This window comes from Balearica regulorum, chromosome 6 (assembly GCF_011004875.1).
Source record: "Balearica regulorum gibbericeps isolate bBalReg1 chromosome 6, bBalReg1.pri, whole genome shotgun sequence".
Taxonomy (NCBI): Eukaryota; Metazoa; Chordata; class Aves; order Gruiformes; family Gruidae; genus Balearica; species Balearica regulorum.
Window position 1 is genome coordinate 15,121,285 of NC_046189.1, and position 16,208 is coordinate 15,137,492.

The 16,208-nt window shown below is 42.8% G+C and overlaps 1 long non-coding RNA gene across 1 annotated transcript; it reads left to right on the plus strand.

Moving 5' to 3' along the window:
• The first annotated feature begins 1,761 nt into the window (after window positions 1–1,761).
• On the plus strand, window positions 1,762–15,315 carry LOC142602337 (uncharacterized). Its single transcript, XR_012836058.1, has 3 exons — window positions 1,762–1,837; window positions 10,121–10,188; window positions 14,466–15,315. It is a non-coding gene; the product is annotated as an uncharacterized LOC142602337 (long non-coding RNA).
• Window positions 15,316–16,208: the final 893 nt, after the last annotated feature.

Consider the following 16,208-nt stretch of genomic DNA (forward strand, 5'->3'; position numbering starts at 1 on the left):
GAAGCATAAGCAGCAGGTTTTAAAGTGTCTATGGTTACACTATAAGGACCTATAAGTTATTTCAGAAAGGAAGAAAAGAAAATGTTTTCTTTAGAAGTGCGTACTAAGTATCTTACAGAAACTGAAATTGTATTTAATTATCACACATCAACAAAGGGGAGGGAGGAAAGGTTGCAGAGGAATCACCAGTGTGTTTACTGTCTGACAGCGTTTGTTTGAAAGTTATACATGGTATTGCAAATAAGACATTATTGTGTTCTGGGTGCACTAGATGTTTGTTTACACTGAAACAGTCTGAAAGTCTTTGAAGCCAGCTGGTAATAATTAACACCTACATATCAAGGTTTTACCTGTAAGTATCTCTGGGACTTCTGTCTGCACAGCTTTCTGAAAAGAAACCCTTTGCTTTACCAGAGAGCTGGTCGTGATATTTTTCTTCCTGGGGCAGGGAGCAAGAAGAATGCAGCACTTTTTTTTGCAAAAGTAAGTTCCTTCAAGGCAGCTAACAGTGCAGCAAGAAAAGCTGTCATACTGACACAGCTGAGAAGCCAACTATGGGAGGACCAAGAATGTTGAACTGGAATTCCTGTAAAACACTTCTTAAGACACTACAGCTGAGTTGCAATAGAGTGAGAGAGAGCTGAAAAAAAATACCCTGTGAACATTTGAGAGCTGAAGGCTTCCAAACCCTAACGCAGCTGCAGAGTCACGTACACATCTTCTTGTTGGGCACACACCACTTATAAAAACCAGGTCAGCAATAGCATCCTTATGCTCACTTTAAACTTACTGAGAGTAAAATACAACACCTTTTAAAACTGACTAACAATGAGGTCTTGTTTTTACTATACGGTTGTGCATTGAAGAAGGGCTGCCTGCTTAGTTCTTTTACAGAAATCTAAACCATATTTCATTCTAAGGAGATCATCATCCAGCTGATCCTGTAAGCAGTGTAAACTGGCTTTGCCCCCGAGAGGAGGACTTCTGCTCCCTCCCTGCCCCAGCTGTTTGTTCCCATCCATTCCCTTTCGTGTGCCAGCACGCACAGTTGTAGGTCTGTGCAATGAGATGCTGTGGAAATTAATTTTTTTGCCAGATTAGCTTTCAGCCAGATCAGTTCTGCAGAAACCAGAAAATCAGGAGAAATCAGAACTCAGTTCCATAATGGGGTTTAAAGCCTGTGCTGGCCCAAGGGAGGGCATGGCACAGCAAGATGACAGCCTTTTTCTTTTGGTTTATACCATCTTACAGTGCTTGGCAGGCAGCCTAGTTATAAGAGTTTCAGACATAAATACATATACATATCCATGAGATAATATTCATAACATTCATGTATCAGTTTCATGAGAGGGGATGAGCAGATTTAACAGCTCATTGTCACTGAAGGATACTACTGTTGTCTTCCTCCCCTCCCATTGCACTTCTCCACCTGATGCTTCTTGGATATCTCCATGAGCCATTTCAGCTTATCAGTCCGGTAGAAAACTAACACAGGAAAAAAAGGAAAGGATTGTTTTCTGCTTTGTTGACAAGCTAAGAACATTCAGGAAAGGGTCTGACACATCCCAGAGCAGGCTGGAGAGCGAGAGCAAGGCCACATGGCTGGGAGCAGCAAGGGGAATGGACAAGACCTCCACTTCGATCAACCGCAATAAGTCATTTGCCCAAATGACTGCCTTAGCTAATCGTCTACTGCATTTCTCATGTCATTTTGTACTGCAACTGACTCGTCTGGCGTCCCCTCTGGCTCCTCTCCACCCAGGACCATCCGCTCAGTTCCCAAGCTCCTGAGCACCAAATCGGAAACTCTACAGCCACAAGACAAGGTGCTGACCAGGTAAAAGCTCACTTTACACCATCATCATCACTTATGCTAGGTCAGCTCTCCGTGTAAAAGCATAGGGTTCCATCTCATCTGCGTTATTTCGCAGGGACAGCAAGGTGGTCCCATTCCATTGGCACTGCTGGGAGTCTCCTGCTGTACAGATACTGTACCAGTAGTGCAGCCCCACTGGCATCCCTGCCCTCTCTCCTGGCCTTTCCCACAGTGGTATTGCATGAGCACAGCATCCACCAGATGACTAGAATTTAAGACTTTTGAATTTGTATTTTTCTAAGAAGTTGAACGGCTCTTACAGGTTCGCTGTTATAACTGGAAATTGCAGTAAGGATAATCAGTACTTTGCTTTTATATCTATGAGGCTTTAGTTAAAGATCCCAAAACAGTTAGCAAATGTCACCGAAGATTCACAAGTACTGTGCCAGCAGACATAGACTGATTAAGCAACTTGCCTAAAAACACAAAGGAATTTTTCCTAGTTTTGCTGCTAACAAGACAACACAAGTTTTGACCTTTAATTTTTGGCTTTGAGCAGTGCCTCTTTCCTACATTATCACCCGTTAGGCATTTAACTATTTGACATCAGTAGCCAGGGCTGCCAAAGAAGATGCTCTTAGAGCGCTATTGGCTCAGCCTCTTTTCTACCGTTAATAAACCATGTAAAAAGAATACAGTCAATCTGAGTTCAGGTACATTCCAAAAGCCCGAAAAGAGCATTGAAAGGTTATTATTACAGGTATGTTTTGTTCCTGGGCTTCAGACTGGAATGGATTTGGGCATAAAGTTGAACCAGATGAAAAGAAAAGAAAAAACTTCATAATTTAAATCAATCTCATAATCCCTGGAGATCTGATTTGTGATTTTTCAAACTTTTTTTTTCTGTTAACACAGTAAAATGTATTTGTTTGCTACTTACTGAATGTTGTTACCAGTAAACCCTTCAATTACTAAAGGCAAAAAAGGTCATAATTCCTGCTGTTTATATTTTGCATTTCTCCCAGCTTGGATAATGAAAATCAATAAAACCACTTTCACTGCCAAGTCTCAGTGGTACAATGTTGGTGAATAAAGGGAAAGCAAACTAACAAACATTCTTGGGAACTGCAGCAGAATTTTAAAAAATACAATATAAAAAAAAATCTGTTTACAATCTATATAAAATTACATTCTTGCAAAAGTTTATTTTGAAGCTAATTTAAAGTTGAAATAATAAATAAAGGAATTGTAAGATAGACTTGCAAAGTCAGATGATTCTCAGTTTCCATTCATGATGCCACCCTTAGTTCACCTCAGATCTTCCTTCTGCTCATATAACTATATTGATTTAGCTCAACAAAGAAATTTTTTTAATATCTATATTCTATAAGGATCTGAAAGAAGACTGTGCTGGAATAGCCAGTACTATACCTCCTGTAATATCAAAATAAAAGTGTGGAACCAGATGGCAGAAATCCAGTTTCTGTTAGTCTAGGTGGAATCACATCTCTCCTTCGCCCTTCAGAAGCAAAAGAGTCCCTTCTCCCTGCTGCTTTCCCAGGAAAGGTAAGGGAGCCCCTGGTCAGCTGGGGCAGCCACCCGGGCTGTAACAACCTAGGCAATAACAACCTATGCAGTAAACATCCTATGCATCCTACCAAGTTCTACTGGCATCATGTATAGCTGTCAAAAAATGCATACCTGTAAAAGAAAAGGCTGAGTGCACAAGAGCTCAACACTGAGGGCCAAACCCCAGCCTGCAGTGTGGAAAGGAATGTTTTGCTCACAGTCAGATAATGATTTGTTTACAGTTAATTAAGCATAAGAGCTGTTGATAACATGCTCTGTTTACAGTGTGGGCAGGAGATGGCTCCGTCTAAATAGGTCCAAAGGATATTAACATTCTTAAAAGTTTGGCAGGTGCAGAAATTAGTCCCTCAAAAACAGCAGGTATGTTCAGAGAAATCCAGAGGGGAAGGAAAATCTAAATAGAGCCTCAGGGGAGATTTATGTATAGAAGTTACATGCTTAAAGATTTCTTTAAAATGGTCCTCAGCCACAAAGTTATGTAAAAACCTTAGTGATACAATCGCTGGGACTTACAGAAAGGGAGAGAAAGAAAAGTCTTTTGAAGCTAACTTAAAAGCATAGGTGGATATAATCCCAGATTTCTTTTTTTATTTCTGTTCACATATCTGAAAAAATCTTACACAGTGTTTTCACTTTGACTGCTAAAGTTTGCTTCACTCCAATCTCAAGCTCATTTTTTATGAAGGGTGATTTTGTGGTCCATGACCATTACTAAGGTCCCATTTATCACTTCATCAGTTTTTCATTCTTGTTCCATCTGTGGTGAACCTTGGCCAGGATCCACCTCTGTGCCAGGATGGCAGGATGTTTCCCCTGGACATCCAGGGAGGGAACAAGGTGCCCTTCTGCTCTGCAACAGCACTTTGTGGAAGAGATGTTTTGCGTTAGCGAACATTATTCGGCAGTGAGATGGTAGAGAGCCTGCCAAGCCCTGGGCTCTCCCCAGTTCTCCATAGTAAGGATAAACTACTTTATTAACTCTGTGATAATGTCGGCTGTGTATTGTTGCCTGGGATTTGGTCTGAGCCACCCCTCCATCATGATCTTGCTCATCTCCAGGTAGCTCAATGTACAAACAGGGTATATGGTAAATTGAGGTTATGCAGAAGCGCACAGGCTACTCTGAAAAAAAAAGAATAGGCTTAACTTTTTCCTCAGGGGGATTTGTGGACAAAAATCTTTAGCAGTTATACATGACAAATTCTCCTCTTGAGCTAGACTGGAAAACAAAGGTCCTGCCCTGTTACTACACCACTGACCGAGGAGATTCAGGTTAAGATCCTGGAGTCTGTCTAATTAGTTCTGAAACAGAGTACTGTGTGTTAAATATATATGTTAGAGCCTGTGTCCATGGGATGCTCTCATGCCATGTGACAGCTTTGCAGTGGTGATTTGCCTTCCTGACCATGAGGCTGGACACTGTCACCCTTGCTCAGGAGAGCAGTGCCAGCTCCTGAAGATGGCCTGCAGCTGCTGCACAGCAGAGCCCTACGTTTGCTTACTGAGCTGAACAACTGGGATGTTATGCTGACTCTCTGTTCTTCCCACCCTAAGGCTACTCCTGTAGCAATGCAATTTATTCATCTCCCCTTGCTCAAAGCTGTACCTAAAGGCACAATATGGCCTTTGATTATCTGAGAGAAAAAAGCAAATTTTCAAGGGCCACCACTGGTTTCTATTGAATAGTATGTCATTTCCACATTCTGTTTACTTCTAGCTTTCAGCACTGATTTCTTTTACTTTGGGTTTCATTAGTTGTTCTGTTTGCAGTCGTTGTTTGTGCTAACAATGGCAACAGTTGTTGCTAACAGCAACTTCTATATTTGCTGTAACCTGGCCAGTATATATAATTTTAATTAATATATGTGAATTTAAAATGTCTATTTAGCACAAAATCCATGAAAAGACTGTTCACATCACAGCCAAAGGTGCAGTTTTTTAAAAAGATTTTCACCAATTCTCAGTTTTCTGTTTAATTTCTTTTGTTTTCTCCCTTTCTTCCTTCGAGGCTATTTTATACTGTCAGGTAGTATGAGCTACAGATGCTAAAAGTTTTTACCCATTCATTCTCCTAAGCTGAAGGATTTGCTCTAAACGTGGAAAAGATGTGGACTCCCAGGTCAGAGCAGCCTGGGGGGAACTCAAAGAGAGGAAATATTGGTCCCTGAGATCACAAATCAATCTCTCTAGCAACACGGCAGGGAAGAGAGAGGACTCAGTGGAAAGGACGCTGTGCCTGCTGCCAGCTGCATTACCTTCAGCAGCTGGAGGAGGAGGGTGTATAAGTGGCTGTTCCCCTCCCTTGACCACAAAGGATTTACTTAAAATGGATGCCAGAAGGAGGATTAGAGCAGAGCCCTCCTCCTCTCCTTTGTTCAGGAGGAGGAAGGGAGCATAAACCCTTGGCTACTGGAGTCTGGGCTCACCTAGGAGTCCCAGTCTACTCCTATTTGCCTTCCCCTCGTACTTTGCCATCACTATTTAAAAGGATTACTTGATGTTCCAGGAATGGCATTGTGCTCTGCAGGAGTATCAGTCTCTACACTGCTCCATAAATTGTACTCTGCTTATGTAGACGGTGCTACAAAGCTATCTGGGTCAGGCATGCTAAGCACCCCGCCTTTCCTTTAATATTTTACCACGGATGCTCCCTCACATGATCCTTTTTCCAGATGGTTTCTAATCCTTGTACATATCCAAAATCCTCCAGCTATGATTTCTTGATCTCTTCAACAACAAATATTTTTCTTTTGTGTATACAGTTCTGCTTCTACAGCACTTCACACTATTTCCCAACAGTATTTCAAAATCTTCATTCTTTTCCACAGTATTCCAGCTTTCACACCTAAGGCAGCGGCTGAACACCAGTGAGTCAAGCCAACAGTGTATCAGTCTGACTTGTGGTAACTGATACACACCTTTTCTTCCAAGAAGCAATTCATTCATGCAGATGTTTTCTCCAGATGTTTCTGGAATAATCCCAAATTCATTGAGGGGGAAATCTAAACAGCAGCAATGTTCCCACTCTCTACCATCATAATCAGCTTCTGCTGATGAAACCTCAGCTTCCCATTCACCATTTTTCTCTCTTTTTGTTTTACCCTCCCTTTTTGTTTTACCCCAGTGCAGAACTCCTACAGCCCCAGCACTCCCAATCCCTCACTACCAGGTGAGGAAAGGGTGGCCTCCGCACATCAACAGGGATTTCAGGTGCCTCTGAAGTGTGGGAATCTGCTTCCTCTGGCTCCAGCTGGGCTGTGGTAACCCGCACGGACATGCCTTTCTGACTGCAGTGCAGTACTCTCCTCTGAGCTCCTCACCCTTGGCTGGGCCCCAGTTCAGGTGGCAGCCCATTATCATTAGGATGAGTAATAGAACAAGTACTACTGAGATAGTTGGTGCTCTCAGGGCTGGTTTTGGATGGAACATGGCCAGTAGGCAGAAGAGGCCTTTTCCAGCCATCATATTCAGTGTTTTGAATAACAGATTAACCTTCCTATTAAAATTTTCCCCTGGTTTCCTCTAGGGCTGGAATTTGGCCCTAAGCATGCACAACTACTCAGCATTCTGGCTGGAAAGTGTATTTTGTTGCTATTTGTGGTATCCAATATCCTGTCTTTTGTGTTCTCCTTCCCCTTTCTTTCCAAGGTGCCCAATAACGTATTCTCCCAACAAGTGTATAATTATTTAGTTATTGCACTGTTTTATGATTGCATTGTTGGTAATTGCTCAGTATAGCAAGTGATTTATTAGTAATTGCAGAGTCTTTCAGATCTGTCTTCAGTAGGAGAACAAATAGCAGCTTGCATCAATAGACATCAAAGTCTTCAAGAGGGATTTTTCTTTAATGATCTTTTTTTAACTATCTTTCCTACTGCAGCCCTGAGGGCCAGAGTTTCTTTCTCTCTTTAACAATAGCTTGAAGTTTCACTCCTGCCCTGCAGTGGAAAAATACATTACATCAGTCTTTGAGTAGGGTTTTATTCTGTTGTCCAGCTATCGCCTTCTTGTAGTTTCATCTACTTCTAATGGGATTTTACTCTGGTGATATATATTCAGACTGCATAACTCCTCAGCCACTCAAATTCTTCTTTTTGACAATAATTAAACTGCAAGTGGTTTTCAGATATTCCTGTCATTTAGGCCTTCCCATACTGACTTCAGTGGGGATTCACAGGTGGAACAGATGAGAATTCAACTTCCCTGTCATTAATATATGCCTTCTGGTCACACCTTGCAGCCTTTGTGTAAAACCCTTGTCATATTATCACACCCTTCCTCCTAAGGGATTTCTCAGTTTTCCACCAGCTACAGCAACAAGCTCAGGCCGCCTAAGCTTGGCTGTATGGCAAACAGGAAAAGATTTTCCAGCTGCTCTCCGAGTGCCTGGCGCTGTGCCCCGAGTTTCCCCTGCCTGCCACTTACTGCTGCGGCTTGTCCCTGCCACTAGTGCCTGCTGGGGACCCAGCTCTGATTGTCCCTGTGCGAACACAGAGCTAGCAGACAAGACAAATTCTCTGATCTGCTCAACAGTTTACACTCATCCTCTCCTTCATTACATCCACCCTAACCCCACCTCTCCCTCTCCCAGGCCATTCAGCATGAGCTGGCAGCTAGTACAGGCTACGCTGAAGAGGCCACCCAAGCCAGCCACATCATCCCTCACCAGCCACGTGTTTTATGGAAGATGTGAGTAGCACAGGGATGCTGCGTAATGTCCCATCTCCAGTGGTTATGCCATGCTTGATGGGCATGCAGTGCCCAGGGCTTGATATACACCTGCAACGCAGAGTCCTGGCCATGCAGGGAAGAATACTATTTTGAAGGTTCTGAGCTGGATAGAAGAAATTAACCCTTCGCTAATCAGATGGCTGTGCAGCAGGACTATATTTCTCCTGATTAGTAAGCATGGCTGGCTTCAGCAAAGCACTTAAGCACAGGGGTGGGCAAAAGAGGAGAAACCTCAGCCATGTCTGGTAGGTACCTGAGGACTTTTTAGGACATAAGTAAACAGTTCACTTTTCTGACTATTGGGCACCAGTCCATAGCCTGACATCTATCTGTAGCTGCAATTCAGGGCTTTCTTGAGTTATTGCTCCCATAGGACTAGCAAGTACCTAATAGACCAGCTACATAACCCCACAGCTGTAAATAAATAGATCCAAGACATAAATACTTCTACCAACAGCTTTCCCCCTTGTTTCAGAAACAAACTGATCTATTCTTCACTAGGGAAGAAAATAATTTCCTACTGAAGTCACTGGCTTCAAATGGGAACCAGGTTTGTCATGGACTCTTCCACAACTTCCTTTGCCGAGGTTCCCACGCTCCTGACTCACCACGTGTCTGCTGGGGACAAACCTGCCCTAAGTCACCTTCTGCAAGGCTTAAGGCAGCCAGCTCAAGCGCTGTCACACCACAGAGGAGGCAAGGCACCAAAACCAGACACTTGGGAAGAGAGGGGGAAAAAAAAGAAATCAGAACAAAGCAAACCTACCATCTATTTTATTAAATGTTACATTTGAAGCAAACTAAAGTTTACCTTTGCTATCATTTAATCAAGATGAGAAAGGGGAATCTGAAACTTGGGGGTAAAGTGCAAGTAATGTTCTCGTTAACTACATGCAAAGCCAAAGGGATTTTCAGGAAATAAATGAAGATTGTATCTGTTTAGAAAACGTTAAGTATTTACTGAGTGCTGGATCTGTTTAAAAAATGGAAAAAGCAACCCTTATGGTTCTAGTCAATGCAAAGCTAATGTCAGAGGCCATAACACTGATATTTAAAATAAGACACACTGTTTAATAATAAATAATATTTTTCAGCTGTAATTATTTTGCCCCAACACTTTTACACACATTGCAAAGATCATTAAGGATCAAAAATAAAATCTTACATGTGATTTAGTATATTTAAGCAGTAATTAAGGTACACAGCAATTTAAGCAAATGTTGTTTAGTGTTACCCATCAACATGATGCTTCTTAGTTTCTCTTCTTCAATCTCACATGGGAGGAGCCTGGTTTTCAGAAATCTCAAAGCCAGCTACCCTGTCCAAACTTTGGGAAGCACCAGTGCATATCTGCCACTTCCCCAAAGTAGCTAAATTTGGTTTTCCTTGAGGCTTGAAAAATCTCAGTGATTTCTCTCTCTGATGAGAGAGAACATTACCCTGAAAAACTCAGCAGTTAAAGCCTACACACACTATCCTTTGCTGTTATCTGTGCACATATTTACAAACACAGAGGGGAAGTTTTCATGTTGGCATTAAGAACAGCTTCTCACCCCTCCAGAACTCGTATTAAATGGATGGCAAAATGCTCTTTTTGCCCTCTGCTAGGCTTTGGGAATGAAATACACCCACTAATTCCATAAGGAAAAAAGCAAACAAACAAATACACACATGCTGATTTCTTTTGCTTGCTGTTTCAACAGCTCATTCGCATTTTTAAAAATAGATTATGATCTGGTCATACTAATTTTGTTTGTATTTGGATTCATCATTAAATAACTTTGAACACTGAATAATCATTATTAATACTATGAAATAATGTCATTGGTGGTTTTAGATGCTTTTCAATTAATGTAACAAAGCATAAAATTTCTTAATTTTACTGTAAGTGGCCCATGAAATTTTTCGCTCTTTCTCTGTGATTTCTGTAGTATGGATTTTTCATTACAAGGTTAACAGTTAATTTTTCATCTGTTTCCACAGTTTCCTGCAGCAGTTACAAGTTTGGCCCTGAAGATAATTTGATGGTCACATGAAAGGGTTCCAGCAAGGTCTGGGTGCTTTTGGCAAGGGGCTGAACATCTCCCTGCTTAGCAGGAGGATTAGGGCTTTTACAAGGTACTGTAGAATCTAGGAGTCATTGGGGGAGAAGTTTTAATGGTGTTTTGTGGTAGCTCCAGGGGAAGGCATCCCAGCACTGCTGGTGGGCAGGGGCTGGTAGGAGCTGGCAGAGAAGGGTGCACCCCAGAGCTGCCGCTGTCTTTGCAATGCCCTGCTGCTACTCAAAGAGCCTCTGCACCCTGGGTTTTGAATAAAAGCTGCTTCTTCCAGCAGTCAAATTAGCTTCTTACCACTCTGCCCCCCCAGTTCAATTTCCCAGTCCATGAAGGCAAAGCGTGAGACGAGTGGTGGGCCACAAGCAGGCCAGGCTTGAGGCAGTGCCATCTGCACCGTCCAGATCCACAGCACACAGCCACAAAGATTTCATCCCAAGTAGCAAGTGGGGTACGTGCCTGACTGCCAACACCCTCTGCATCCCCTCCTCAGCAAGGCTAAAATCGCGCAGCCTCCCAGCTCCCAGGCTGTCTCTGCAATGCTTGTAATTAGAAACATCTTTTAGCTTCAAAACTGAATCCTGCAGGGTGGAAACCACTGGCACAGATAAACAGAGGCAAACCCTCTGTTGCCATTTTGAGAGTCAGCAGCACCCTCCAGCCAAGAGCGAGCTTCTGCGGCAGCCTCCAGCCAGCTGCGGGGCTCAGGTAATAATTTGCATTTGTGTGAGTGCAGCAAGGATGGGAGTTAAGGCAGCAGAGACACAAGTGGGGCTTGCTGCACTTCCCCCCACAGGACTTTAAGGAGGCTGACTTGGTTTTGTTTGAACTTTTCCAAGCTGACAGTGAGAGATCAGCTTGGGAGAGCCCAAAGCATGGAAAATTCCAGCTCAGTTTGCAATTTTATTCAAGTTCAGGCTGTTTGGGAGCACAGGATTCTTTTTTCACTGAAAATTTTGCAACTTCAGTTACAACAGCTGTTACCAGGCAACTGACATAAATGAGAGCAGTTTGAGCCAATGCAGTAGACAGTTTATTCAAGTTGCTTGGTGCCCAAATACCATAATCATGAGAACAGCGTTAAATGGATAAATAAATAGTACAGGAGAGGCAAGGAGTTGGAGCGAGGAATGGGTAAAACAAAGCAAGCCTGTCTGCAAGAGGTGATACAAGGTAGGAAGCCAAAAGCTCGTGTATAACATAGCAGGAAAAGGAAGGGCAGGAGACATGGAGGTCAGAAAGCAGCAAAAAAACTTGGCAAGGAACGAGAGCCCAGAGAAGCTGCTAAGCCAAGCCCTGTATGGCACCATGGGGCAACGGTCCTTTGTCCCAGCTTTCTCCTCTGGTTTTCCCTTGATTTTGTGAGACAGCAGCACTGCAAATGTGTTCAACTCTGCAATGGGTATTAGAGCTGAAGCCTGGCCCTGCTGTCACGACCAGTGTGGTACCTACTGCCCATTACCTGATGTTGGAGCAGCTGTGACACTGCAGACACTCCTTTCCTCCTTTCCCAGCCATTCTCCTCAGGATTGGGATCTCATGTTGCCTGATGGCTGTAGTGAGAATGGTGCGATGGGAGAAACAGAGTTACAGCTATGGGATGGACATATCAGAGACAGGCACAATTTAATATTTGAGGACACCGTTACTTGAACGCTGTGTCATGCTTCAGATGCCCATGCTTCAAAATGGCTGTTAAAAACTGTAGAGGCTCTAGAAGAGAGCTTGGAAGAACTTCTGCCATACTAAACCTGCATTGTAGTCAGAGAACACCCAAACTCATTACACTGAAGAGGCTGGACCCTGGTGGTGTAGCACCTATGTGGCAAAGACATAGAGGAGACAGCTCTTTAATTGAGCTGGGAAAAAAAATGTAACAGGATCCAGTGAGCAGAAGCTTCATACCATGTTACCCATGAAATACCAATAAAATAACATAATGATTTCTCCATTAAACTTCAGCTCTCCTAATGGAATACATTACAGTAAAGTCAGTTTTGTGTAAGAAACCCATAGGTGTCGTATTAGGAGGTTTCTCATGCGGTGCATCACCATAGGGAGTACACTTCAGAGACTGATGACATTATTTAATTATGCCAATATGTCAGTGTGTTCTCCGAATTACCTGAACTGGGTATTAATGCTCTGCCTCCCTGCATAGGAAGTTATGCATGGGAAACAGCACAGTTCAGAGCACAAGGGCAACTGCAAACAAACATTTTTAGCAGCACCGCACAGAAAAAGCGTGTTGATGAGCAGTGATTAAGCACACAAACAGTCAGAATGTAATGATTAGAGATTTAGAAGCAATACATAAAAAGCACAAAAAGAGACATTTTATATTTTGGGCGCTGCAAAACGTGAAAGAGAAAGAATTTCTCCATAATATTTTTTCGGGTTTTTAATGTCTGCTGCAACAATTGAAACATGCTATGGAAGTGGTTTAGGTTTTTCTAATTTATCTGACAATTTTACAGGGAAACATGGTTTTTTAGTCATTAAGATTTTTGAGGTAATCATGTAGTGCCAGTCAGATAATTTATGGTCCTTTGAATTTTTTGTAGAAATTTGAATTGACTCAGCTGGATTTGTAATATAATATTTTGAATAATTTAAAACCACCCACTTGAAGATTTTAAATCAGGCTAGTCTCTTTTTATAAAGAATTTCCAGATTAATGACTGACACACTACAAGCTTTAACAGATTTCTTAGCACTTTTCCTCATAGGATGCTCTGTTCTCAAGCGATCCTTGGGAAGAAGGGCTTAACCACAAAGTTGTCCTGACATACATAGGTTGTGAACAATTTGGGGCCTGAAGCCTACAGAGTCTCTGAAAGAAAGGGACTACTAACAGTTTGATATTTTTATTGAAGTTACTAAAGAAAACTGTGCCAGGAAGTAGTACTGGTCAGCACTATGCAGTCTCAGGAGTTGTAACCTCATTGTTAAGTTTTGAAGGGAAATTTCTATTCAGATATGTCCATTTCCATAGCAGGGAGTTCAGTGCTGTAATCATCTGCCCCATCTGTGCTCCCTTTGGATCCATTATAGCATTTAGAACCATGTCTTCTTTTATTACTTCTTGCATTTCTGGTAGAGGCAAAAGCTTATGAAACCACAGGGATAGCTTTGAAAATGAAGTATGCTTTTGCGATTGATGGTATATAGTATTCCTGATCCAGTGGGAATATTTGAAATATTGTCAGGTTACTTTCTTTCCTTGAGTTAGTCACAGTTTTATGGTCCTAACCTCACAGCTAATGTAAACTTCTCCCTTGTTGGCTGGCAAGCTCAACTTAAGATAAAACTGTGAAGGGGCAAAACTGAATCACATGATACTTAATACCATGTGTAAAGCCCAGCAGATGGAGTCAACTTACACACAAACATTTCAGGTTTTGTTAAAGAAACAAGCAAGCAAGACCTGCAAGTATTAGGGCCAGAGACTTCTTAAGTCATGTGTTTTTACTCGCTGTAAAGGCTCAGAATGCAAAAGAACATATTTCATTTTTTAAATTTGAATTTTAGGACATTTTCCATTCCTCAGGATCATCTTGCTCAACTTCAGAATTGTAGCATTCTCTTCTTGGCTGGGGGCTTTCTGGCTTACTTATTTTCTTGTTTTTAACTTGTGCATTTGTTTCAAGAGACTCATCATTTCAAGAAAGCCAGACAAAATAATGAGTTACTACAGTAAGTGGAGATTTATAAATAAAGCAATCTATTTATGCATGCCTAGATGACAGCTAAAGTCTTTGCTGTGGAACAGTATAACAGAGCACCACCAGCAGCAGTGCACTTGCATCTGCCTCCTCTCTGCCAATAGTTGGAATCAACCTGTGCAACACGGCCCTTCTCACCATTCTTCAGCTTTGGTCCTAGAGTAAAAGTCAGTGAGAGTCACGTCTCTTTCACTGCAATGTAAACAAGGCTCTGTTCATCAAAACCAAAGCAAAACCTGTCACCTCCTTCCCACCAACTCTGTGTAGAACTAGCAGTTCCCAGGAGGGCTGCATCTATGAAGGACACCACTCCTGTGGGCAAGGACCCTCCCACCTCTGCTCTCCGGGCCTTGCTTAGCTCTCCTGCCTCACCTCTGAACAGCACAAGCCCTGGGCCCAGTCTTCCTACAGGCTTTGCTCTAGCCAAGTTCTCATCAGCTTTAGCAAGGACATCAGAAACTGCTCTGCTGTAACAAAAATCAGCAGCTTTATTTTTTGAGGCCTCTTGACTTTGAAGCTAATTGTTACAACTCTGTTTCCCCTCCATAGCACGCTCCACTTTAAAAGAAGGAAAAGCAGACTGCCTCAGAAAGCTGTGTGGTATTGACCTCTGTGCTGTCTGTGCGATCCCTCTGTTCGTGGCCGTACAGCGTACTGCAGCAGAGAGCGAGCCAAGGCCCACTGCGCGAGGTGGTAACCAGCTGCAGTAAGGGTTGTGACTGAACTGTGCCCACGCTCCCACCTTGCCAGATGAACCACATTTGTACATGTTGTTTTCCTGTGTGTTTGCATACAAATGAGAGTAGAGCACCTGAGCACAAGCCCAGCACAATTAGCATTTATACAAATTTAGTGCCTCTCTCTGCTTCTGTCTGTGGGGCACACTTCCAATCTCCCTCAAGCCAACAAATGAAGCAATCCAAGAGTAAAAAAGATTGCTCACATGCCCATTTCTACAGATGTGGGAACAGGATGCATGTGCCCCAAGGTCACACTGAAACTTCTGAGGAACAGCTCGGAACACATCCCACACCCAGCTGACACCCACAGGCTTCGCCAAAAGAAGAACTTTCTTTGGTGCACTGATGGATTTTCTGCTTTTTGGAGAACTCCATGCAAGCACAGTGATCCTTTTCCAAATTCAGCCCTGGTTCTGCACCCTCTGCACTGCGACACACTCACACTGCTCTGAAAGGCTGACAGCACTTGTCCTGCCTTTTCCCAAAGATTAGAATGTCATCGCTTGTGGTTAAGAGCTTCAGGGACATGTTGAATTACTTTTCTGATATTATCTTTACATTTTTTCAAGAGCTTAGCATATTCCAAACATTAATCTTCTGTGCTGTCTTGAGGCAACGTGACCAGAAAATGCTTTGTCAGCTAAGGTTGTGACAAAAATGCCAGGCATTACTTAAAATATAAATAAATAAAAAAAGGAATCACCCCCTTTAAAAGTCTCATTTGCCATATACGTTTGATGAACCTGTTGGTTCAGCCACAACACTTTGCAGTCTTTACAGACATCTAGCAGAAGCCATTGCAGTCTAAGCACCAGACCATTGGCAAAAGTGATTCATTCTGACTGAAACTGGGCATCTATGGTAAATTCACAAAGATAGACACATGAAACATAGTTTCAAAAGAACCTTCCTGTGCCAGTTGCCCTATCACACACTATCCAAGGGTTAGCTTTCAGGAGCAGGGAGCACTCCAGAAGGACTGATGGCAGTGGTGGGTCCTCAGCACCTCAGAAATTCAGCCCCCACCTTGCTGCTGCCTGCCCGATATAGGCTCAAGCAGCCACCGCTCTGCAGAGCACCTCTAAAAGCAGTGCCAGGTCAGCGATGGCTGGACTGGCAGGGGGATCACTCCACACAGCAAAGGCAGGAGATGAAATGGTGAGCGTGTATTAACAGAAACCACCCTACGTCTCGGCTTCTGTTGGAGCATGGAGCTGGAGCACTGGCAGCAGAGGAGTAGGCACCCAAAAGATTTCACAGCTTGTATTCCTGGGGCAATAGGCTCTTACAGGGGGACAGGAGAAGGTGGGGACTTCTTAAATTAATAGGCCTCAGCAGCAGCGACCCAAATGTGTATCTTGCTCCCACTGTGTTTAGTGCTTCATATATCAACAGAGATATTGACAGTTCCTAAATCCTTCACACTGGGGACAGCAAACATGAGGCATACACTCAGCCAAGCAGAAAGAAGCAATCCTGAAGATTAACAGCCAAATCTAGCAATCCTTCAACACCCATACTCTATCAAAACTCCCATCAAAATCAATACAGT